We start from the raw sequence: 25,990 nt of genomic DNA, 5'->3' as shown, positions 1-25,990 counted from the left end.
CCTCTTGGCCTAAGGGACAGTTTTTCAGAATTTCCTTGTGTTTGATGATCTTAAGAATTTTGAGGAGTACTAGTCAGGTATTTGTATAATGTCCCTCAATTATGATTTATCTGATATTTTTCTCATGTTTAGACTGGGTTTATGGTTATGGGGGTATAAGACTATGGAGGAGAATTGCCATTCTTATAATATAATATATAACAAGGATACAGGCCAGGCTCATACCTGCAATCCCAGCACTTTGGGAGGCCCAGGTGGGTGGATCACCTGAGGTCAGGATTTCGAGACCAGCCTGACCAACATGGTGAAACCCCATCTCTACTAAAAACACAAAAATTAGCCGAGCATGGTGGTGTGCGACTGTAGTTCCAGCTACTTGGGAGACTGAGACAGGAGAATTGCTTGAACCCGGGAGGCAGAAGTTGCAGTGAGCTGAGATCATGCTACTGCGCCTCCAGCCTGGGTGCCAGAAAGAGGCTCTGTCTCAAAAAAAAAAAAAAAATACTATTCATACTATCAACATGACTTACCACTGTTGATGTTGACCTTGATAAAGCTACTGAAATAGTTTTTGTTAGATTTGTCAATTATAAATTCACACTTTCCCGCTTTACTATAGTGTATTCTTTAGAAGGAAGTTACTATGTGCAGACTCCATTTAAGAGGGGGAGAGTCATGCTCCACTTCATTAAGAGTGAAATAGTTAGATAAATTATTTGGAATTTTTCTGTATAAGAAATTTGTCTATTCTCTCCCATATATTTATTCAATATTTGTTTATATCAATATAGACTCATGGATTTTATCTTATATTGGATTAAAATCCTTTACCACTTTACTTTGTGTTGACTAAATTGTTCCAGCTTTGACCTTCATAAACTTTTCTAGTTTACTATTGTCTCCCTTTCACATACTTTCATTAGTATAGGTTTGTTTTTATTTTTGTTTTGAGCACTTGCTTTATGTAGCACTACAAATTTATTTCTTTTAGAAAGTAGGATCCTTTCTTTTTAATCCACTTTGCCCATCTCTGACATTTGATTGGAACGTTTAATCCACTCACATTTAATGTAATTAATGATGTAGCTTTGATTTACATTTACCCTTTTCCCATTTGATTTGCATATATATTTTATTTTTTTGAGTGCCTCTGATCTTTCTTTACCTCCTCCTTTTATATCATTTTAATTTCTCTGCTGTTTTTCACCTATATTTTTGAGCTTTTCATAGTGGTTGCTGTAGTTTTGATGTGTATCTTTAACTTTTCACAATCTAGTTTTGGAAAATGCTGATTTAATTCCAGTAAAATCTAGGAACCTTTTTTTTTTTTTTTTTTGAGATGGAGTCTCTCTCTCTCTCTCTGTCACCCAGGCTGGAGTCCAGTGGTGCAATTTCCACTCACTGCAATCTCCACCTCCCAGGTTCACGCCATTCTCCTGCCTTAGTCTCCTGAGTAGCTGGGACTACAGGCACCTGCCAGCACTCCCGGCTAATTTTTTGTATTTTTAGTAGAGATGGGTTTTCGCCGTGTTAGCTAGGTCGGTCTTGATCTCCTGACCTCGTGATAGGCTTGCCTCAGCCTCCCAAAGTGCTGGGATTACAGGTGTGAGCCACCACGCCCTGCCAAATCTAGGAATTTTTTAAACAGATTAGTTTCATTTCCTTACCGTTCCCTTCTACTAACATTATAGATATAAATATTTGTGTTTTTATATATACATACATTATTTACATAAATTTTTTGTAGTGAATGTCTGCTAATAAAACCAATCTCAATTTTTATCTCACGCTGTCCTTATTTTGCAGTCATTTGTAAAAGATTATTTTGCTGAATATAAAATCTTGATGTATAATTTCTTTCTTTTAGAACTTTGAATATGCCATCCTACAGCCTTTTTAACTTACTGTTCCTAACGAGAAATAATTAACATTGTTGGCATTTATGATGAGTTGTTTTTCAGTTGTAGCTTAAGTAATACACTCTTTGCTTTGACTTTCAGCACTTTGACTGTCATGGGCAGAGATTGTGCCCATATAAGTCTAACCCTAAAGACTTCCATCCTCTGCTAATAGAGTAGTATGTGAATGAGTTGCAACCCATTCTCCATCTTCCTTGCCTTTCACATTTTGCCCATCTTTCCACTGTCTCTTTCACACAAGCAAGGTTTAACAGTCAACCAGTGACCTGTGGAGAAGTTATCTTATTCACTTTATGGTTCTTTCATATTTAGGAACTCTCCATCAATTTATAGCCTTATGCTTGCACAAACCAAACTGCCACATTGAGACAGCAAAGATGCAGGTTTTCACCCTCCATCCAGAATTGAGTTTGACCTTTGTGGCAGCAGAGTCCTTGTTTTCAAGATAAAGTTATAATTATTGAATATTTAGCTAAGTGCGTGTTGCAGGGAGGCAGAGAGTAGGAGCAGCCCTAAGCAAGAAGGACCACTCTTTCCTACCATGCTTATTTGAAGCCCTTGCAATGATTGTTTTGGACAATTTTATCCATCTTAATATTTGTTTCCTTCAGGAATCACATATCCTCTTTGGTATCATTATTGGAAGTCCTATTATTATTAAATTATTGAATGATGTTTCATGAAATTGATGATATAAACAAAATGTGATATCAAGTAATAGGAGAAAGGAGGGGTCCAGGTGTCCAAAACTTAAATGAAAATTAGAAATTAGTATAAATTTGTTCAAGATGCATGCTTGTTCTCCAGAACTTACATAGTAATAATATGTTATGGCTGTTCTATAAGTCTAATTATATTTGAAATCAAAATTTTATTATTTATTATATTAGTTGCAGATAAGAATTATCAAGTTTGAACATAGTGCATTTGTATAAACTGAAAGTGTAAGTGACATTTTGTGGATTCTCTGAAATCATAACTCTTAAAAACCTGCTTAGTATGATTCAGATCTTTAGAATTGGTATGCTTCATGATATGGTAAGAATGTCATATTTTGTCTGCTAGCCACAAGAAAAACATGTTTGATTTAAAGTATTTCACAGACATAAATCAATGATGGACTCGTATCTATATCACTGCTATTCTTGAGTAATTAATGATATCAAAATATCATGGTGGCCTCCTCTTTGCTCTTATGTATATTTCATGGTCCCACCCTATAATTGGCTAACTACATAGTTAAGAAAAATTACCCTAAAAATGTATGATAGTTAGATAAAATAGAATAAAGATCACACTGGATAGACTATATGTATTTTGCAGAATATATTCTCCCCCTTACTAAGTAACTCTATTAATAATTTAAAGATCTACAGTACTTTGGAGAAAATGGAACAATTTAACTGAACAGGGGAAGGAAAATTCCCTTGACATTTTCTAAGGGTTATCTCCTATTATATTAAGAAATTGTGGCAGCATTTTACCAGAGCCAGCAAAAGAGATAAAATTTTTCTCGAAATCCCAATCTCTGGTCAAGGAAAGGTCTTTGTTATTTAGCCTTCAGGAAAATGAAAGTGACAGATTGCAACTGTCAGTAGATACTGACTCCTTTTATGCTTCCCCTATTTTTCCTATTCCCAGGAGGATAGAGAACTGATTAAACTCTGACTCCAGAATGTGAATCAAGGAATTTCATAACCATGTGAGTGCCTTTTGCATGCATAAAAGTTGTCATGGTGATCAGAACTTGACATTATAATCTGCATTAGCTTCTTTAAAAAATGGTTAAGTAGGGTAGTGTCAGAAAGCTGACATTTCTTGTTGTATCCCTTAAATCCCATCATTCACCCTGATTTTTTAGATCTTCTTAAATTTAGTTTGCTGTTTCTGTTTCTGTATAATGTGGTATACATCAGAGAAGCGGTATATGTCAATCTCATTAAATTATCTGTTTTAATAGGTCAGCAAATAATGTTTTTATGAGTGGCAGCATTCAATTCAGGGCATTCTAAACAGAAGTACCTGGCACTGAAATGTTTATGTTTAACTATAAAACCATCAGTAAAGCAGGCAAAAGTTACAAGTCTTAAGGGACTCCCTTAAGATTTATCATGTTAGAGGGTATTTACTTATTTTTTTAATTTTTCCTTCTCAAATTCAAATCAACTGTCAAATAACACCTATTTTGTATCCATTTCTGGAGGTGTCAGTTGGAGAGCTTTAGCATCCCAATGCCTGCAAAACTAATTTTGATAAGTGCTTCCAGGCACACCTTCCCAGGGTCATTGGGTCAGTCAAGTGAGCAGCTAAGAGATATGCAAGAGCTGTGTACTTGATCTTTAGATAACTGGTTATCTAAAAGCCATCACAGGGCATTTGGCAGTGAAGCTACTTATGGAGAATCCTTACCTTCCACCCTAAATCAACACTGTGATTCCTCTACTTTATAGCTGTTTCGGTGCTTAATTCCTTCTGTATTCAGAGAAGAAAGTTTGAACATAATATGATTCTTTTGAAGATGCATGGGTTGAGCAGGACTTTAATTTCATTGCACAAGTATGGGATATTTTGTTTTTTAAAAGAAAAAAACATTTAAAATCTATTTCTAATTGACTATGACTGTCCAGTGGCCTATTTCTCTATCCAGCTCTCTGTGCTCACAGTATAACCATGTAAGATTATTTTTCTTCACATGATTACCCTTCTTTTTATTTCCTGCTTAAATTTGTAAGTTCTGAGTTCTACTTTTTACTTTCTCCTTTAAGGTAAAAATATATCAAGAAGTATTTACAAACTTTTCCTCTGTTTTTTATTTTTTATTTTATTTATTTATTTATGTGTGTGTGTGTGTGTGTGTGTGTGTGTGTGTGTGTGCGCGCGCTTTTCTATGCCTGCCAGTTTCTGAAGGAATTAACTGGAAGTCATATTGGTAATAAGCATTCCAAGATACAGTATTTTAAGATTTTAAAATATTTTCAATTTAATGACATATTGCTCAGATCTATTTAGTTCATAATTTGTTTTGTATGTCTATAAAAATTAATTGAAATTTGGGTGCAAGTGATGCTTAAAGCTTAAATGATTATTTTGGTTGCTCTAGCAATATATTGGTATGTTTCAGTCTTCAACATTGATTGCTTTAGAATGTTTATTTGACAATGACATAGACAGAAGGGAGTTATGGGAAAAGAAGGGTGATTAATGTTGTGATCAATTATTACTTTGCCATCAAATTGCTTTGCAATAGCTTTGGGAGTCTGAGTCCATAAAAAGTATGTATTTTAAAAAATGGTGGTTGTTTTTTTTTTTTACACTTTCTTTTCAAGATGACTGACTAGAGCAATCAGATACCAGTTTTCCTCAGAAAGAAGAATAAAGTTACAAATGAGTAAGTGAAACTCAAATAAAATATTATGGAGAACAATCCAGAGTTTACCAGAAAACTCATAGAAAGAAGTTAGGGCACAGAAAAAGCAGGAGGCAAGAGTCTGGCAAAGATCAAACCCCAAGGGACTTGGTGTCCTGAGGAAAGGGGAGGTAGAGATATTTTTGGCCCCCCTTACTCCTGGGCCAGACTTCTGCCCAGAGAGCTCCTCTGCCCTTGCAAGTTCAAGGCACTACATGGGCAGTGGTTTGGGAATTTCTTGAGGGCATTTGCTCTCCTACCCCCCAGACCTGAACGGTGGTGGCACACACCATACCGGATGCACACCTACTGTGGTACTGTTTCCTACCCAGGGAACATTAACCCGTATGTCTCCACATCACCAGATTCTCCCAAAAGCATTCCCTAGCACCTGCTCAAATTGCGGAAGCCCCACAGAGCTGGCTGGACCTAGAGTAGCTACAGGATTCCTGGTGGTGTGGATCTTGGGGTATACTGCTCCTAGGGAAGGAAAAGTGCAGCATGCCAAGGGAGCACACCTAGAGCCAATGGAAACCAGAGCATAAACTTTCCTGTGTCTAGGCACTCTTCCTTTATGGGCTGATACTAACTGCATCTTTTCCAGTGGAGATATGGGTGCTATGCTCATCTCTATGGGAAAAGAGTTTAGTTCCACTCCAGCAGGCAGGTGGCCCCAGTGCTCAGGAATGGACATGAAGATGTGGACTTTCCCTCTGCTTCTCTGCTGCAAATGCTGTGGCTGCTCCCATAGGTGATTAGGCAATGGACCATCCGTGGATGGCCATTCCTGGGATATTAGGGGGTGGATGTGCCTCCATTGGTGGTGTGCCCACCAGGCCTAGGATTGCACAAAAGACAGGGCCCTTCCTCCTCTCTACATGAAATGGCAGGATTCCTGTAGTGGAGGACAGGTGAGCCACAAAGCTGTCTGTTTGGGGCTGAGGAAAGAGGTTCCACACCAAAGCCATATTGATGGAGCACCAAAGGGCAGGCATCCTCCACAGCTCTCAGCTACATTGTGGCCTAGAGATAGACTGCAGTGTCTGTCTGAGATGAGAACTTGAGCCCCAGGACAGGGTTGTGACAGGGACGTTGATTGCATTACCACCTGCCCAGATCATGAAGCTGGGGTAGCCAGCTCCCCATCCCTACAGAGACCTCAGGACATTTCACCAGGAGCTACTTCCAAAACCCCCATCAGGGATGGTATTTGTGCTTGCCATTGGGGTATACAAAAGTGAGCTTGGCAGTCCAGTTCCACCTTCGTTTGTCCCTCTGGTAAGGCTGAACAGAGAGCTCAGAGCACAGGCATTCCACAGGCTAGCTCATTGCCTGAGGCAACAAACAGCTTCCTCTGGTAAACGGAGATCAATCATATACCCATGTGCCTCTGCTGTAGCCAACTTACCTGTTAGCCCCACCTACTGGCCTGAAAGCTGAGCTGCACAACACAAGAACTGCATAGCACTGAGGAATGACACAAGCTTACTGAGACCTCTGCAATCTCGGGCCTGCAGAAGGCAGTGAGTCTACTCATACATCAGTATATTGCTACTAAAACCAGCATTTAAAAAAGACACTGCACAATGGCTATCTATACCCAAAGAATACATACAGAGCCTTTGCCACTGAAAGCACTCACACTAAAGCCAAACAACCATAAAAAACATACAGTATAGTCATATCCTCAAAGGGGAAAGTAAACCCATCCAAAAACAAGTAAATTAAAAAAATCATGAGATAGCTTTTCTCAAATGAGAAGCAACCAAAAAAATAATCCTGGTATATGAAAAAACAGTGTTATAACACCCCCAATGGATCACACAAGCTCGCCAGCAGTGGATCTTAATCAAAATGAATTTTTTGAAATACTTGATAAGTAATTCAAAACGTTAATTTTAAATAAGCTAAGTGAAGTCCAAGAGAAAGTAGACAACCAACATAAAGAGACTAGAAAAAGTTTGCCATATGAGTAAATAATTCAATAGTGATAGGTACTTTTTTTAAAAAAAAATATAACTTCTGGAAATTAAAAATTCACTGAAGGAATTACAAAATACAGCAGAAAGCTTTATCAATGAACTAGACAAAGAAGAAAGAACTTCAGAGTTTGAAGACAAATCATTCAAATTAACTAAGACAGACAAAAATAAAGGAAAAATACTTTAAAAACTAATAAAGTTTTCAAAGAGATAATGTACAATACCAAAATCTACAAGTTATAGGAATTCCTGAGTGAAAAGGTGAAATAGTAGTAAAAAGTTTGAAAAACTTATTTGAGGAAATAATTTAGGAAAACTTCCCTAACCTTGCTGGAGATCTATCCATCCAGTTATAAGATGCCGAGAGAACTCCAGAAAGATAAATTGCAAGATGGACTTCACCAAGGTATGTATTCATCAGACTTCATAAAATCAACATGAAAGAAAAATTACAGAAACAACAAGGGAAAATGGTTTAATCTCCCATAAAAGAATCTCCATTAGCTCAACGTTGAACTTCTCAGCAGAAACCTTCCAAGTCAAAAAAAGACTGGAGTTCTATAAGTTTTCTTCAAGAAAAATACTATCACCCAAGAATATTGCATCCAGTCAAACTAAGCTTAATAAATGACAGAGAAATAATGTTGTTTTCAGAAGAGTAAATGCTTAGGGAATTCTTCATCACTAGACTGATCCTACGAGAAATAGCCGAGAGAGTTCTAAATATGGAAACAAAAAGTCATACTCACCATCTTAAAAAATATGAAAGAACATAACTCACAGGTTTTATAAAACGATTTTTATAACACAATTTAGACTACAAAGCAACTAGGTGACAACTATCATTATTACAAGAACAAAACCTCACATATCAATAATAACCTTGAAAGTAAATGGTATAAATGTATCCTTACATACATTATGGGAGGAATGGTGTTTATTTTTTAAAAAAGGAATTCAACACAATGTTGCTTACAAGAAACTCACATAACTAGTGAAGACACTGAGATACTCAAGGTAAGGAGTTCAAAAATGATATTTCATGCAAATGGAAACCAAAAGTAAGCAAGAGTAAATCATCAACAGGGAAAACAAGTTAAAGAAGATCGTCATATAATGATAAAGGGATCAATTAATCAAGAAGATATAACAATGAAATATATACGCACTCCAAATTAGAGCAATCAGATTCATAAAACAAATAATACCACACCTAAGAAGAGATAGACAACAACCATAAAACAGGTCTAAAGAAATTTTTAAATATCTAAATAATATCAAGACTCTTATTGGATGATAGTGAAATAAAACTAGAAATCAAGAACAAGCAGAACTACTGACACCATGAAAACACACAAAAAGTAAACAACCTGCCCTTGAATTGATCTTTGGTTCAATGATGAAACTAAGATGGAAATTAAAAATTATTTGAAACAAATGAAAATGGAGACATAACATATCAAAACCTATGAGATACAGCAAAACAGTACTAAGAGGCAAGTTTATAGCATTGATTGCCTATACTGAAAAGAAAGAAAGATTGCAACCTAATGTTGCATCTCAAGGAACTAGAAAAACAAGGACAAACCAAGCTCAAGGCTAGCAGAACAAAATAAATAACAAAGATCACAGTAAAACTAAATGGAATTGAGACTAGAAAAATTACAAAGGATCATTAAAATGAAAAGCTATCTTTTTGAAATGATAAACAAAATTGATAGAACATTAGCTAAATTTACCAAAAACAAAAAGAGAGAAGATTCAAATAAGCCAAATCAGAAATGATAAAGGAAATACTATAACTGATACCACAGAAATACAAAAGATTATCAGAGACTACTATAAACATCTCTATGCCCACAAACTAAAACACTTACAGCAAATAAATACTTTCCTGGAAACACACAACCTTCCAAAACTGACCCAAAAAGAAACAGAAATATTGATCAGACACATAATGAGTAGTGAGATTGAGTCAGTAATAAAAAGTCTCCTCCCAAAAAAGTCCAAGACCAGGTGGATTCACAGCCAATTTCTAATAGATGTAAACAGAAGAACTGGTAGCAATCTTACTGAAACTGTTTCAAAAAATTGAGAGGGAGGAAATTCTCCCTAATTCATTCTACAAGGCCAGTATCATCCTGGTACCAAAACCAGACAGGGACACATCAACAAAAGAAAACTACAGGTCAATATCCCTGATAAATGCAGATGCAAACCTCCTCAGCAAAATGCTAGCAAAACAAATCCAATAGCACATAAAAATGTTAATAACAAGCAAGTAAGTTTTCTTTAAGGGATGAAGGAATGCTTCAACATATGTAAATCAAACAATGTCTTTCACTACATAAACAGAATTAAAAGCAAAAGTATATGTGATGATCTCAACAGATACAGAAGACACATTTGATAAAATTCTGCAATGCTTCATGATAAAACCCCTCAACAAACTAGGCATAAAAGGAACATATCTCAAAACTGTAAGAGCCACAGATGACAAACCCACAGCTAACATCATGCTGAACAGGGAAGTGTGAAAGCAATTCCCCTAAGAACTGGAACATGAAAAGGATGCCCACATTCACCACTCCTCATCAACAGAGTAGTGGAAGACCTTGCTATAGCGTCAGGCAACAGAAAGAGATAATGGCCATCCAAGTTGAAAAAGAAAGTCAAATCATCTCTGTTTACTGATCATATGATCTTACATTAGAAAACCCTAAAGACTCCTCCAGAAGAACCCTAGATTTGATAAATAAATTCATTAAAGTTACAGGATACAAAAATCAATGTACAAAAATTAGTAGCATTTTTATACACCAATGACAATCAATCTGAGATCAAAATCAATAACTTAATCTCATTTAAAATAGATATATTATAATTAAAATTCCTAGAAACAAATTTAACCAAGAATGGAAATTATCTCCATAAGGAGAACTATAAAATAATTATGAAAGAAATCATAGGGATGGGTCCAGTGACTCATGTCTGCAATCCCAGCACTTTGGGGGGGCTGAGGCAGGTCGATCACTTGAGCCTAGGAGCTCAAGAAAAGTCTGGGCAACATGGCAAAACCCCATTTCCACACAAATTACAAAAATTAGCCAGGTGAATTGCCATGGACCAGTAGTCCCATTTACTCAGAAGGCTGAGGTGGGAGAATTACCTGAGCCTGGGAAGTCAAGGCTGCAACGAGCCATGATTGTGCCACTGCACTTCAGCCTGGGAAACAGAGCAATACCCTACCTCCAAAAAAAAAAAAAAAAAAAAAAAAAAAAAAAGTAAAAGAAAAATCCTAGATCCTAGATGACATGAACAAATGGAAAAACCATCCATGCTCATGGATTTAGAGGAATCAATATCATTAAAATTACCATATTGCTCAAACCAATATACAGATTCAACACAATTCCTATCAAATTACTAACATCATTTTTCATAGAATTATTAAAAACAATCCTAAAATTAATAGGCCAGTGGTCACCAAGGAGACATGTCTGGTCCCTTTTTCACACTAGGGACCAGTTTTATGGAAGTCAACTATTCCACAGACTGGAACTGGGGGTTTGGATGGTTTGGGGATGATTCAAGCACATTACCTTCATTGTGCACTTTATTTCTATTAGTATTACATAGTAATATATAATGAAATAATTATACAATTCACCATACTATAGAATCAATGGTAGCCCTGACCTTTTTTTCCTACAACTAGACAGTCCGCTCTGGGGGTGATGGGAGACAGTGACAGATCATCAGGCGTTAGATTATCATAAGGAGTGTACCATCTAGATCTCCTGCATGCACAGTTAACAACAGGATTTGTACTCCTATGATATCTAATGCTGTGGCTGATCTGACAGGAGACGGAGCTCAAGCTGTAATGCAAGCAATGGAGAGGGGCTGAAAATAGAGATAATGCTTCACTTGCTCACCCACCACTCACCTCCTGCTGTGTGGCCCAGATCCTAACAGGGGATTGGAGACCCCTGTGTTAGCCCATTCTTGTATTGCTATAAAGAAATACTTGAGACTGGGTAATTTATAAAGAAAAGAGGTTTAAAGGTCACTGTTCTGCAGGCTCTACACACATAGTGCCAGCATCTGCTTGGCTTCTGGAAAGGCCTCAGAGAGCTTTTACACATGATAGAAGGCAAAGCAGGAGCAGTCATTTCACATCGTGGGAGCAGAAGCAAGGTAAGGAGTGGGGAAGTGCCACAAAGTCTTCAACAAGCAGATCTCATGAGAACTCACTCACTATCATGAGGACAGCACCAAGTGGTTATTGCTAAACCATTTACCAGAAATCTACCCACATGAACAAATAACCTCCCACCAGGCCTCACCTCCAACACTGGGAATTACAGTTCAAAATAAGGTTTGGACAGGGACACATATTCAAACTATATTATTCCACCCTGATACCTCTCAAATCTCATCTTCTTACATCTCAAAATACAATCAACCCTTCTCAATCGTCTCCCCAAAGTTTTAACTCATTCCAACATTAACTCAAAAGTCCCAAGTGTAAGTCCAAAATCTCATCTGAGACCTATCTCCTTCCACCTATGAGCCTGTAAAATCAGAACAAGTTATCTATTTCCAAGACACAATGGTGGCACTGGCATTGGCTAAACATTTCCATTCCAAATAGGAGAAATTGGCCAAAAGAAACAAACTGCAGGCCTCATGCATATTTGAAGTCTTGCAGGGCAGTCATTAAATGTTAAAGCTCCAAAATATTATAATCTCCTTTGACTCCATGTCCTACATCCAGGGCACACTGGTGCAAGGTGTGGTCTCCCTAGGCCTTGAGCATCTCTTTCCCTGTGGCTTTGGAAGATTCAGCCCCTGCAGCTGCTCTTATGGATTGGCATTGAGTGACTACACCTTTTCCATGCTGAGATTGCAAGCTGCGGGTGGATATGCCATTCTGGGGTCTGGAAGATGGTGGCCCTCTTCCCACAGCTCCACTAAGAAGTGCCCCAGTAAGAACTCTATGTGGTGCCTCCAATCCCTCATGCTGTCCTAGAGAAATTCTCTGTGAGACCTTTACCCCTGCAGCAGGCTTTTGTCTGGGCACCCAAACTCTCTCATACATCCTCTGAAATCTTGGCAGAGACTGACAAGTCCCCACCACTCTTGCACTCTATGGGCCTGCAGGCTTACCACCACATGGAAGCCACCAAGGCTTATGGTGGCTTCAGCTCTACCAAGTGAAGGCCCTAGCAATATCTGTGGTCCTTTAAACCAAGGCTGGAGCTGGAGTGGCAGAGATGTGGGGAGCAGTGTCCCAAGGCCCTGCAGGGCAGTGGGGCCCTAGGCTTGGCTCATGAAACCATTCAGTCCTCTTAGGCCTCAGGGCCAATGATGGGAGGGGTCTACTCTGGAGATCTTTGAAATGCCTTGGAAGCCTTTTTCCCATTGTCTTTGCTATCAGCACTCAACTCCCTTCTAGTTATGCAAATTTCTCAAGCAATTGTTTGCTTTTCAGCCTCTAGCAATCTTACTGAAACTGGTTCAAAAAATTGAGAAGGAGGAAAGGTCAATAAATCATTGTATTAAAAAAAAAGAAAAAACACCTGTACTCCTATGTTTATTGCACCACTATTCGCAATAGCACAGAAATGTGTAAGGTCATGCAGTCAATCTAACTGTCCATCAAATCAATGGATAATTGGATAAAGAAAACGTGAGATACACACACACACACATACACACACACAGACACATACACAGATATACCATGAAATACTACTCATCTATTAAAATGAACAAAATCATGTCTTTTGTAGCAACATGGATGAAGCTGGAGGCCATGAACCTAAGTGAAATAACTCAGAGAAAATCAAGTACCACATGTTATCGCTTATAAGTGGGAGCTAAACAATGTGTACAGACGGATATACAGAGTGGAATAATAGATTTTGGAGACTTCAAAAGGTGGGAGGGTAAGGAATCAGAAATTGTCTATTGGGAACAATGTACACAATTTGGGAAATGATTACAGTAAAAGCCTAGACCTCACCACTATGCAATATATCTATGTAACAAAACTGCACTTGTACCCCCTAAATCTATTTTAAAATGGGCCAGACATGGTGACTCACACCTGTAGTCCCAGCAATTTGGGAGGTTGAGGTGGGCAGATCACCTGAGATCAGGAGTTTGAGACCAGCCTGACCAACATGGTGAAACCTTGTCTCTACGAAAAAAAAATAAATAAATAATAAAATTTTAAAAATCAGCCAGGCATGGTAGTGGGCACCTGTAATCCCAGGTTCTTGGGAGGCTGAGGTAGGGAGAATTACCTGAATCCAGGAGGTGGAGGTAACAGTGAGCTGAGATTGCACCATTGTACTCCAGCCTGGGTGACAGAGTGAGACTCTGTCTCCAAAAAAAAAAAAAAAAATGTATTTAACTTCTATACGTTCCACATACAATGTGTCTCACAGTGGGATATGCACCATAAGAGATAAAAAATTATTAAGAAGGTGAATGATATACAACTAATCTTGTTCCTCCAAAATTCAGATTGGGTTGATGTCCTAATCCTAAGTACCTCAATGTAATTATAATTGGATATCGATTATTTAAGGATGTAATTGAGCTAAATGAGGTCATTAGCATGGAGCCTTATCCTTTATGACTGGTGTATTTATAAGAAAAGGAAATTTGGACACAGACAACAGAAAAAAAGATGATGTCAAGACACAGGGAGAAGATGGTTTTCTATAAGCCAATGGGAAAGGCTTGAAATGGATTCTTTCTTCAGTCCTTAGAAGAAGCCAACCCTCCCAACAACTTGATCTCAGATATCTGGTTTTCAGAACTTTGAGAAAATAAATTTATGTTGTGTAAGCCACAGATTCTATGATACTTTATTTTGGCAGCTCTAGAAATCTATTATAGTTGATTTACATACAGCATTAGAATCAGGGAAGAGTGACAGCTCTACTGGAAAAAAACAAAGAAATTACATTTTTTTTTAACACAACAATGTTGGGAAAGATATTGACTGGCATGTAGCACCTCTATTAGTAACTCTCCTGTGTGTGGATTTCTGTCCCTAAGATCTGTGCTTAGATTCTGCCGCTCTCATGCCCAACTCTTTCTAAAGGAAATCTTATATCATGCATAAGAGAAAAATTTTAGCAAGAATTTGGTGTTCACAAGTTGGAGTATTAACTGCGTTTGATCTTCCCCACATGCATTTAACCTCTGCTGGCAACTACAAGTGAGTAGTTGTTATGGGTCAAGTCGTATACCAATCATGGTAATGGCAATAGTTAATCATAAGAGGAAATCATAAAGATGATGGTATAACAATTACAGCAGTTATACATAAAACATATCCGTGGTGTTTTGCTAGTAATTAACTACTTTCATGGTTCAATAATTAGGGAGAGTAAAACAAAGGAGATGAATGGGCCATGTGTACTGAGAGTGTCTGCAAATGGTATACATATGTTTGCATCAGTGTAGGAAGAAACAGGCTCAAGTTTCGGTGGATCAGTTAACAATTGACCATAGGTCTTTGCCTTAACAAAACAAAATTTTGTTTTGCCTTAACAAAACAAAATATTGCTGATTTGATGATATTTCCTCATACACAGATCTTCAATAAGCAGACAATTAGAGGCAACCTCATTTCTGCTAAAGCAAAGACCTTGGCAATAAAAAGGATTTCCACCTCAGGTATACCAAATTGGCTCATTTTATAAATTAAACATTTTTATTTCAAGCTCAAGCATGCCTCAACCTTGCCTGGCAACAATTGATAAAGAAAATATATGGCAAAAGGAGAGATCTGGTCAAGAGTCCTAGACTTCAACAAAGGGGTCCTTCAGTTACTTAGAGACACTCTGTCACAGAGAGAGAGAAACACTCTAAACCAGTATTTTATAACTATCAACTGTTGCTACAGAATGGTTGTGTGTGTGTGTGTGTGTGTGCACATGTGAACATATGACATGTGAGGGTGACTGGTTAATTTATTCTCGTGAAAATGAAATTTCTCTGCACAGTAGTAGTATGGACATAACCTTTCCTTTCTAAGTTATTTCACTTACTACACTATTTTCTTTTATTTTAGATTACCCTTTACTTTGCCTCTTTAATTGTCCATTTGTTTTAACCTTCTATTTTTTTCTTCTCTTGATTTTGCTTTTGCTTTTAGTTCAATTTATACACAATTCACTCATAGTCTGGTGTACTCACCTCCTCAGTTGGTCACCCTACCCTCACAAGTGCTGCTAGCTAATAGCCTATGAGATGTATTGTAAAATACAATGTCCTTGACACAATTCTATCTACCTCCCAAGACTTAAAAAATTATCTTTCAAATCAGACACCAAAAGATGACTTTTCTGTTATTACCTATATTAGAGATGTAAAATTACATATAAATCCATGTATATAATTCAGATATACATAAAATCACATATAACTGCCCATATAGAATTAAGAAAATATAATATTTATATATGTGTCCAACTTTCACATTTTTATAATTTTTGTATTGAGAAATTATCAAGAACTACAGGAATAGATCAAGAAAAGGAATTCAGATATAACTCAGACTCAGCGGTCCCACATTCTCCAAAAGTTTTTCTCAGTCTGGTAATGACACAGGCAAAATATAATGGCTCCAAAGGACTCATTAGTGCTTGTGTTGGAAATGTACTTTTAAGCATAGCAGTCAGAGTTCATCATTGGCTCATTATTATGCCTATCCACATAGACCAATTGCAATCAGTATTGCTCTGTGCATTGCCATTGTAAAAGTGCTTTTATTTAGTATCCTGCCAAAATGAAGAAATTAATGAAGAGGGGCAATAACAGGCCAGATTAAAACTTTTAAACAAATAAATAATACTTTATCATAGGGCAAGAGCTACAAATATGACTTCCAGAGGAAGAGGAGAGAAAACATATCACTATGCCACTTTTTAAATTTTTCCTTCAATCAGTCTGTTCTTTCACAAGGTAAAAAATAAATCAACGGCAGCCAATAGTACACGGAGAACTCAAGTAAGATTGTCTTTAAACCCACTGCTAATTACAAAGAAATTGATTATTAGGATTTTTCATCTCTTTATTCCCTATTATGTCTGTAATGTTTTATATATCATATTTTCCATTATGGGGCACATAACTGTCCATGATAGTTTTTGGGTCACGTCTGCAAGTTGTGCAAATTACTTCTGCTTGCATTCTATTGGATATCATTCAGTCCCATAGGTATCCCTAACTGCAAGGGAGCCTGAGAAATGTAGTCTCGCTCTGTGCCCAAGAAAAAAAGAAACAGATTTGGCAAATAGCTACTGGTTTTTGCTACAATCTCTCTTCTTGACACCAATTATCTGTTTGTATCTTTTTTTTTTTTTTTTTTTTTTAATTCTCGGGACACATTCATTCCCCTTTTAAAGAAAGAATACCCAAAGCTCCATTTGGCTATTTAACCCAGCTTGCATTGCAGGATCTTTAGGTAATGTAATATCGTCTCCCTTAGGTCCTAAGGTACTCCTTATGGTGTAGCAACATATAAACCAAAGTGACAAACTTGCTGCATCGCCAGCTAATACAAACAACCCAATATGCAATGATGAAGCAGGGACAAGATATACCTCATGAATCCTACTCTAAAAAGGGAAAACAGGAAACACACAGCAGTCATGGATCCACAGGAATGAGGAAATCCTACTGTGCAGTGATTGTGAAGATCCCTTCCAGGCTCTTTGCTCAGACCCGGACTTGGTTACCTGGAAGCAACCACATTATCCATTGGACTAGGTAGTACCTGGCTGCGCCCACTGGGAGGGTGTAGGAAATTTTGTCCTCCTTAGGAGATAGCAGTCTGCATAACCTTATTGGGCTGTTTGTTGTTGTGGCAAGTTGGAAGTATGTGTTAAAGACTGGTTAGAGTCAAGTTATTTTTGGTGAGGCTCATGGTTTCCTTACCAATACAGTTCCATAAGAGAATACAGAAAAAAAATTCCCTCAAAAACTATATCTATTGTCATTCAGACAGTTTAATGTTCTGAAACATTCAAAAGTCTTTTCTAAATATAGTTCTCAAGTCTTCCTTGCTACGGTATCTTTTTCTTTCATCTCTGCTCCTCCCTCCACAAAAGAAAGGTCTATTACTACTACTTTGAAATTTAAATTTCTGCTACTTCGAGGCCAGTTGAAATAATATGCTTCAATTGAAGGCCAACTCTGTTAATCTTATAATTATATGGCTCCACAACCGAGCCACATTTGTTACCTGAGAAGTCTAGATGGTCCTTATGCCCTCAATGTCTTTTCTGTCTTATTTACTATTATTTGAACTCCAGAAGCTATTGATCGGCTTTTGCAATCATGGAAAATCTTTATCATTTATGCCTGAAAATTATCTTTTTTTTGTGATACGTTGGTAATACCAGTGAAAGGCAAACAATATATCCTAATATTTTGGCTCTTTTCAAAAACTTCTTAAGAGACACAGACCTTAGTAGGCACTTGATCTACTTTCCAAGTTATCACAAGTGGCAGTTTTATCAAATGTTTTTGTCTTGACAAATAAGGATCTCCAGCTTTATGGCCTTCAATATTTACTATCTACAACCACCTGCTGAACCAATGGCACAAATTTAAGTGCTTTCTTAAATCAGCACCCCACTTCTGATATCATTGTTATGTTAGGTTAACCTAACTACTGTAATAAACAACCACCGAATAAGTGGCTGACCAGACTGCAAAAGCGTTTCTCAATCATATAGCAGTTCTATGCGTACGTTCCTGTTGTTTTCCTCCACATGATGATTCTGGGATTCTGGTTATTTCCATATTATGGCCCTGCCATCTCCTAGACAGTTCTCAGCATCAAGCTGGTAGATAGGGAAGGAGTTAAGAATTACTTATGGGAAAATGAACAGATTAACTTTATAACTTCTTATTCTTTTTGATAAATCATGATTTATAGTGTTATAGTAGTTCCTCTTTTCATTAATTTTTTGAATTGTTTTTCATCCTATTTGTTATTGTTATTATTTATTTTGTTTTTGAGAAATAAGAAAATTCCAGACTCCAAGTTTTTCCTTTCTAAAGACTTAAAATAGTAAACCAAAAACCACTGTTCTTTTAGGTCATTAAAAAAAGATCTGCCCAAATCTGGACTTTCAAATGTGCTTCTCATTTCCTTCTACCTCACTTCATCATCATCTCCTACTGGTCCTTATTTCAAGGGTTTTTAAAAAATACTTACTTGTACTAAAGCTTGACAATTCACCCATGTACTTAGTGACCAGCTTTTCTTATCCGAGACACTTCTTTTTTTTTGCACTACATAAAATTTTGTGGCTCACCTCTACTTTCCCTGACTTGCCCTTTTTTAAAAAACTTTGCTATCTTTATGTCAGGAGTATCTGCTCAAATTGAGTCCCTCTCATTTTGAAACACAGATGAGAGCCCTTCTTCAAGCCACTCACTTCTGATCAATAGCCGTTTTATAATCATCCCAGTCTTCTTCCATTTGGAAACTTACTTCCCAGTCTATCTTTTTTACCAAGGAAGCATCAGTTTACATCATCCCATCTATACTAGAATATAAGCTTTTATAGTACACATAAATGGAATTTAAAGGTACTCTAATGGTGGTATAAAAGTTGTGAAAACTAATATCTTAGTGAGGCATTATGTACTCATAAGAAAATATCTGCTCCTTCCAGTTATCTGGATGTGCATTCCCAGTGTCCTTCAGTGCCTATCATCTTCACTGGGGTGTGTTTCAGAACAATACATCTTTCCAGAAATACAAGCTAAGTCTGATCCTGTCACAAAAGTGTCAGCTTTAAAAGAATGCAGAATGTAAGCACACTTAGAGATTTCAGAGGCTTGGTAGTCCACATCCTTCATTTTACAGACATGATATAGAGACTTGCTATTCAACATGTGGCCCACAGACAAGGAGAAAAATAAAAGTGTAGAATCACAGACCCCACTCCATACCTAACTGAACAGGAATCTGCACTTTTCACAAGATAGTGAATGATTCAGATGCATCATAAAGTTTAAGAAGCACTATCCTGGTTTCAGTAAAGTTCTAAGGAAAAGGATATGGTTTAAATCCTTTCTTAAGTGCTAGTATCTTCCTATCTACCATTCACTGTATACAGCTGTAAAAGAAGTTATATAAAAAAATTGTCTTGCCTTTCTTAGAATAACATATTCTACATGGGAGGCCAAGGCAGGTGGATCACCTGGGGTCAGGAGTTCGAGACCAGCCTGGCCAACATGGTGAAACCCCATTTCTATTAAAAAAATACAAAAATTAGCTGGACATGGTTGTGGGCTCCTGTAATCCCAGCTACTTGGGAGGCTGAGGTAGGGGAATCGCTAGAACCTGGGAGGCAGAGGTTGCGGTGAGTCCAGACCACGGCATTGTACTCCAGCCTGGGTGACAAGAGGGAAACTCTGTCTCAAAAAAAAAAAAAAAAAAAAAGGGATTATAAAATTAAAACTTTTTAAGCATCAAAACATGTAGTCAACTGCTGACATCACATTTTTCACATGAATTTAATCTCCTATTGTTTTTAAATAGATAGTTCATTCTCCATTCATCTGAGTAAGTATTAGACCCGACTTTCTTATCTCAATCATGCATGCATTGTTGTATAGTTCCAACAAAGCAGTGTTAAATACAGTAGAGAAAAAAAGTACACGTTCTTAGCATAGAGAACGTTCATTGTAACCATATGTCTTGTAGCTAAGCATTAAGTTGAAATTATTTTTAAAGTTGCCTTTACAGAATCATCATTTTTCTTCTCCTTAAAGCAAACCAGTTTCTAGTATTTCAAAAAGTAAAAATAAAATCTCTCATCTTTCTCTTTTTAATAGTTCTTAAACAATAACTGATGAACCTCCATTTTACTCAATTATACCAGGATTTTAACAATATGATTAACATTTCTTGTAGAACCCTTGTCTCTCATGTATGTTTTAAACAATATAAAATTCACAAATTTTATAATCTAACCTAACTTTTGTGCTCAATTATTTATCTCAAATATAGCTTTTCTAATTGCTAAACACTTGAAAATTGTTCACAATTACCTCCTTTATAATTTCAAACTCTACAGAATTGCTTTTTATCTCCCAAATGTATTTTAAAATTGACTATGTATTATTGTCTTGAGTGAATTAGAGTATTATCATACAATTGACTAGACCTGTATATAAAACATAATTTTTGTAATTATAAATGTAATCCCACTTTCCTGCTGTCATTATTCAATTGCAACACATTTATATGACTTCATAACATTTGTCCCAGAGGATGTAGCCACTGCCTCAAATTCTGTCCCATTTTTTTAACTGCTAAAATGACATTGTTTTTCTCTTGCCTTTCTTTCATGTAAGGTTATAATTATTGCTATTTTTTTTTCTTTTTGTATGTAACCCAAGGACCCTTGTCCTAAGCCTGGCAATTCTGTGTTCCAGCAGCATAACTGAGTCTTCTGGAAATCTAGTAGTGCTTGATCTGGCACTCTTCTTTCCATGTGCTCTAGCTCTCCTTTGATCATGGCCTTTGAAAAGCTTAGCCACTCCAATTATGCCTCTATCTTTGTGGTATGAAGTCATATTGCACATCTCAGACTGTCTGTGGTCTTTCGATCAAAGTGTAGAGTACCTGACTTATGCCTTTTTCCATCCTTATTATTTTTTTTCAAATAACCAAAGAGGTAACAGCTTTTCATGTATCTGGTTTCAATAAAATTCTATCAGGAAAAGAGCATGGTTTAAACCTTCTCTTAAATTTTAGTTCTGTGATCTGAGTAGTATGTGTTCTTAGGAGCACTACTCAGGGGTCTGCCTAACTCCCAAAACATCTTCTTGGGCAACTTAAAGCAATGTTAATTTGAGACTCAAAATACCATACTTTGGTAGTATGTTATCACATCAACTAGTTTCTCCTTTTGGGTTCTTAAAAATAAACAGTCTTTTCTGCCAGAGTGAAATATTTGAAGAGAAAGCATCGCATGACACACAGCAGTATTGGCTTTGAGTAACTCTCAACCACATGTATTAAATAAATTGAAAAAGTACCTTTGCTTTTCCCTTTCCCTTCCAATCTTAATTGTTTGCACCAATTAAGATTGGAAGTCCCCTAATCATCATGTGTGTCTAGGTAAAAGTGAAGAAACTGCCCATAGCAAATGGACAAATACAATTTTCCAGCACTAGTTTGAGAAATTTGAAGAGTCAGCAGCTATGTCTTATTAACTTCTATGTTAGTTCGTAGCAGAGTGCCCAGCACACACAGAAAAACAAATGTTTATGCATTCAAGTGAACTCTTCTTATGTCTTTAAATTAAATGATTTCATATTTCACATGATATAAATTTGTTGCAGATAATATCTTTAGAATTTTGTGCTACAGTTACTGCACATAATTCCCAGTTGTCTTTTAACATCATAAATCCATTATACAAATAAGATAGGAACGGAAAGAGAGAAATATGTAGTAGATGTTTTGCTACAAAGTTCGTAACTTGGCATATACAGAAGTGTGCCACAAGTGAGATCTTAAAATAATGAAATGACTTGTAAATGACTTAAAAAATACATTTAACTGAAAGCTTAGCATTCAGCCAAAATTTTAAAGTGCACTTTTGCAAACTAAAACATAATTATTTCACATTACTCCTATTTAAGAAGTTGTTACAATCATGTTCTCTTCCTTTTTAGCCTCTTGTCCATATTTTTACCTCAATATATTTTATATTTCATACAAGAAACCTGCCTTGGTATTTGAGCATGCCTGAAAAGTTTTAAGCCTCAGTGAATTTTCTCAGTGACTTTTAAAACACTCCAGGAAATAGAAATCTTTCATTTCAGCCCTTTGAATGATGCAATAATGGTCTCCATGGGAGAGTTAAAGAAGCAATGAACTGCAAAGCATGAACTCAGATGGTTGGATTTAGAAATCAGAAGGGCTCAGATTTGAAATAAGTTACCTTATTGGAAATGATAAGTTACCTTACTCATATTCTAGTTCAAACAGAAATGTAGAAAGTCTGAAAGTACCTAACATTTAATAATTAAAATATATATATAATTGTAGACTGGATTCCAAAATGAAGCTCTTTCTCCTGTGTCATGCTGTCTCTCAATTAGAACATAAGCAATTGTCATACGTTTTGCCTTTTCGGTTCTACATAAAGAACTCTGCACTGAACTCAGGAACCGTGAATGCAGTGAAGGCTTTGCCAGAAATTGTTTGACATTGAACAAGTTATTTAACATCTTACAGTTTCCTCATATAAAAAATGAGAGCCTGAACTAGGAACTCTGAAGATCTTTCCACCTCCAACAGTATACATTTTGATATTTGGAAGGTAAGGTAACAATAAATAATGATTTTTAATAGATACTTTGTAATATAATTAAAAATAAACTCTTTTCAGATAAAATCATAAATATTTAATCCTATTTACTAATACTTATTTGTCTTAGTCCATTTGGGCTGCTAAAACATATACCACAAACTGGGCAGTTTATAAACAACAGAAATTTCCCACAGTTCTGGAGGCAGAGAAGTCCAACATCAAGGTGCTGGCAGATTTAGTGTCTGCTGCGGGCACATTTTCTGGTTCATGGAAGGTGCTTTCCAGCTGTGTCCTCATGTGGTAAAAGGGACCAATGAGCTTTGGGTCTCTTTTATAAGGGTACTAATTCCATTCATGAGGGCTCCATCTGTATAATTTAATCATGTATCAAGAGTTCCACCTCTTAATATTATCATCTTGGAGATTAAGACTTCAACATATGAATTTTATGGAGAAACAAACATTCAAACAATATCAAACTTTTAAAAATTACCTTTTAACTATTTTAATAATTGTATTTAATTGTATGTTTTTAAGTCAAGGAATCCATAATTATTTTTAAGAGTTCAAAATATCAACAGAAAATCCTCATGACTTCATCATGTTCATTTCCACAAATAACATGAAGTATACTAACAAGTTCCTTGAAAGTATACTGACCAAGTGAATTCTCCCTCTATTATTCATTTCCTATGATGCATATGAATTTCTAGCCCTCAAGAACTGAACTTTAGGATTGCAATAGGACCATTGTGTCTGTCACCAGAGTTACTTGTTTCAGATGTTCATGTTACTATAATTATGACTTGTGTAATAATGGATTTGGCCTTGCCCAAAGAGAGTTCCAAACTATTCCTGACTCCTGTGAGGTAATCTCTTAAACTTTTGGAATTTTCTAAGTAGTAAGAATTTATTTGTCATCATGGTGGGCCCTTCAGACCACATCTTAGTTTATGCTAATAAGGGAACTCATGACGTGAAGTAAAGCAGCAATTATGTAACATTTTTATGACTCTACCTTAAATTACTGTTTCAGTTGATGGACTCTCTCTGATCCTGGCACAACAAAGAAGAAATGTTCTGCTCCACAGAAATTCAGCCCTCTCCCAAAAATAAAGAAAAATCTACTATAATTTCAATACCTAGATAAAAATACTGTTAACACTTGGATAAGGGAGTGAGAGAGATGAAGAGACAGAGAAAGAGAGAGACAGAGAGACCTGAATATTCAGAGTATAGAATATATAGTATTTTCATGAAAACACAAACTTTGCAATAATACATACATGAGCTCACACTTTGAGTGCTCTGTGTAAAGCAATCCATTGAGCATCTGAGGGTTTTGAAGATGTGTAAGATGCAATACCTTACTTTGAAAAGCAAATGAAACCTAATATCAAATATATTTTCTTCAAAGAAATTAATTCATTCAGTAATATTTGTGACTATCTACTATGTGCTTGGCCCTGTTTTAGCACTGCAGATAGGGAACAAGACAGCTATAATCTTTATACTCATGGACTTTATATTTTATTGAGGGAGACTGACAAGATATAGACAAATAAATGAGAATAATATTTTATCATAGTTAATGCTGTGAATAAAAATGTTTTTTAAATAAACAGAGAAATATGAAAGTGAGAGACAGCCTAGCTATACTAAATCGGTTGGTGAGATAAGACCTCTATGAGTATGACATTTACATTAAGTTCTGAATGATAAGGACCTAACAGCAAGATCAAGGACTGGGAGGAGCATTTCAGGCAAAATAAGGAACTAGTGCAAAAGTCACAGGGTAGGAACAAACTTAACATGTTTGATTTTTTTTTTTTTATTATACTTTAAGTCCTAGGGTACAAATGCACAATGTGCAGGTTTGTTATATATATATACATGTGCTGTGTTGGTGTGCTGCACCCATTAACTCATCATTTACATTAGGTATTCCTCCTCAAGCTATCCCTTCCCCATTACCCCACCTCACGACAGGCCCTGGTGTGTGATGTTCCCTGCCCTGTGTCCAAGTGTTCTCATTGTTCAGTTCCTGCCTATGAGTGAGAACGTGCAGTGTTTGCTTTTCTGTCCTTGCGATAGTTTGCTCAGAATCATAGTTTCCAGCTTTATCCATGTCCCTTCAAAGGACATGAACACATCTTTTTTATGGTTGCATAGCATTCCATGGTGTATATGTGCCACATTTTCTTATCCCAGTCTGTCATTGATGGATATTTGGGTTGGTTCCAAGTCTTTGCTTTTGTGAATAGTGCTGCAATAAACATAGATGTTCGTGCGTCTTTATAGTAGCATGATTTATAATCCTTTGGATATATACCCAGCAATGGGATTGCTGGGTCAAATGGTAGTTCTAGATCTAGACCCTTGAGGAATCGCCACACTGTTTTCCACAATGGTTGAACTAGTTTACATTCCCACCAACAGTGTAAAAGCGTTCCTATTTCTCCACATCCTCTCTAGCACCTGTTGTTTCCCGACTTTTTAATGATCATCATTCTAACTGGTGTGAGACCGTATCTCATTGTGGTTTTGATTTGCATTTCTCTGATGACCAGTGATGATGAGCATTTTTTCATGTGTCTGTTGGCTGCATAAATGTCTTCTTTGGAAAAGTGTCTGTTCATATCCTTTGCCCACTTTTTGATGGGGTTGTTTGATTTTTTTCTTGTAAATTTGTTTAAGTTCTTTGTAGATTCTGCATATTAGCCCTTTGTCAGATGAGTAGATTGCAAAAGTTTTCTCCCATTCTGTAGGTTACCTGTTCACTCTAATGGTAGTTTCTTTTGCTGTGCAGAAGCTTTTTAGTTTAATTAGATGCCATTTGTCAATTTTGGCTTTTGTTGCCGTTGCTTTTGGTGTTTTAGTCATGAAGTCCTTGCCCTTGCCTGTGTCCTGAATGGTATTGCCTAGGTTTTCTTCTAGTATTTTAATGGTTTTAGGCCTAACATTTAAGTCTTTAATCCATCTTGAATTAATTTTTGTATAAGGTGTAAGGAAGGGATTCAGTTTCAGCTTTCTACATATGGCTAGCCAATTTTCCCAGCACCATTTATTAAATAGGGAATCCTTCCCCATTTCTTGTTTTTGTCAGGTTTGTCAAAGATCAGATGGTTGTAGATGTGTCGCATTATTTCTGAGGACTCTGTTCTGTTCCATGTGTCTATATCTCTGTTTTGGTACCAGTATCATGCTCTTTTTGTTTCTGTAGCCTTGTAGTATAGTTTGAAGTCAGATAGCGTGATGCCTCCAGCTTTGTTCTTTTTACTTTCCTAAGTCAATAAGGCTAGGGTA

At 36.5% G+C, this 25,990-nt stretch overlaps 1 pseudogene; it reads right to left on the bottom strand.

Annotated features, from left to right (window-relative positions):
* Positions 1 to 25,990, bottom strand: part of LOC140710515 (uncharacterized) — a 51,706-nt pseudogene that overhangs the window by 3,430 nt on the left and 22,286 nt on the right.

This window comes from Chlorocebus sabaeus, chromosome 27 (assembly GCF_047675955.1).
Source record: "Chlorocebus sabaeus isolate Y175 chromosome 27, mChlSab1.0.hap1, whole genome shotgun sequence".
NCBI classification, from domain to species: domain Eukaryota; kingdom Metazoa; phylum Chordata; class Mammalia; order Primates; family Cercopithecidae; genus Chlorocebus; species Chlorocebus sabaeus.
The sequence above is the reverse complement of the archived record's forward strand: the minus strand, read 5'-3'. Positions and strand labels throughout refer to the sequence as shown.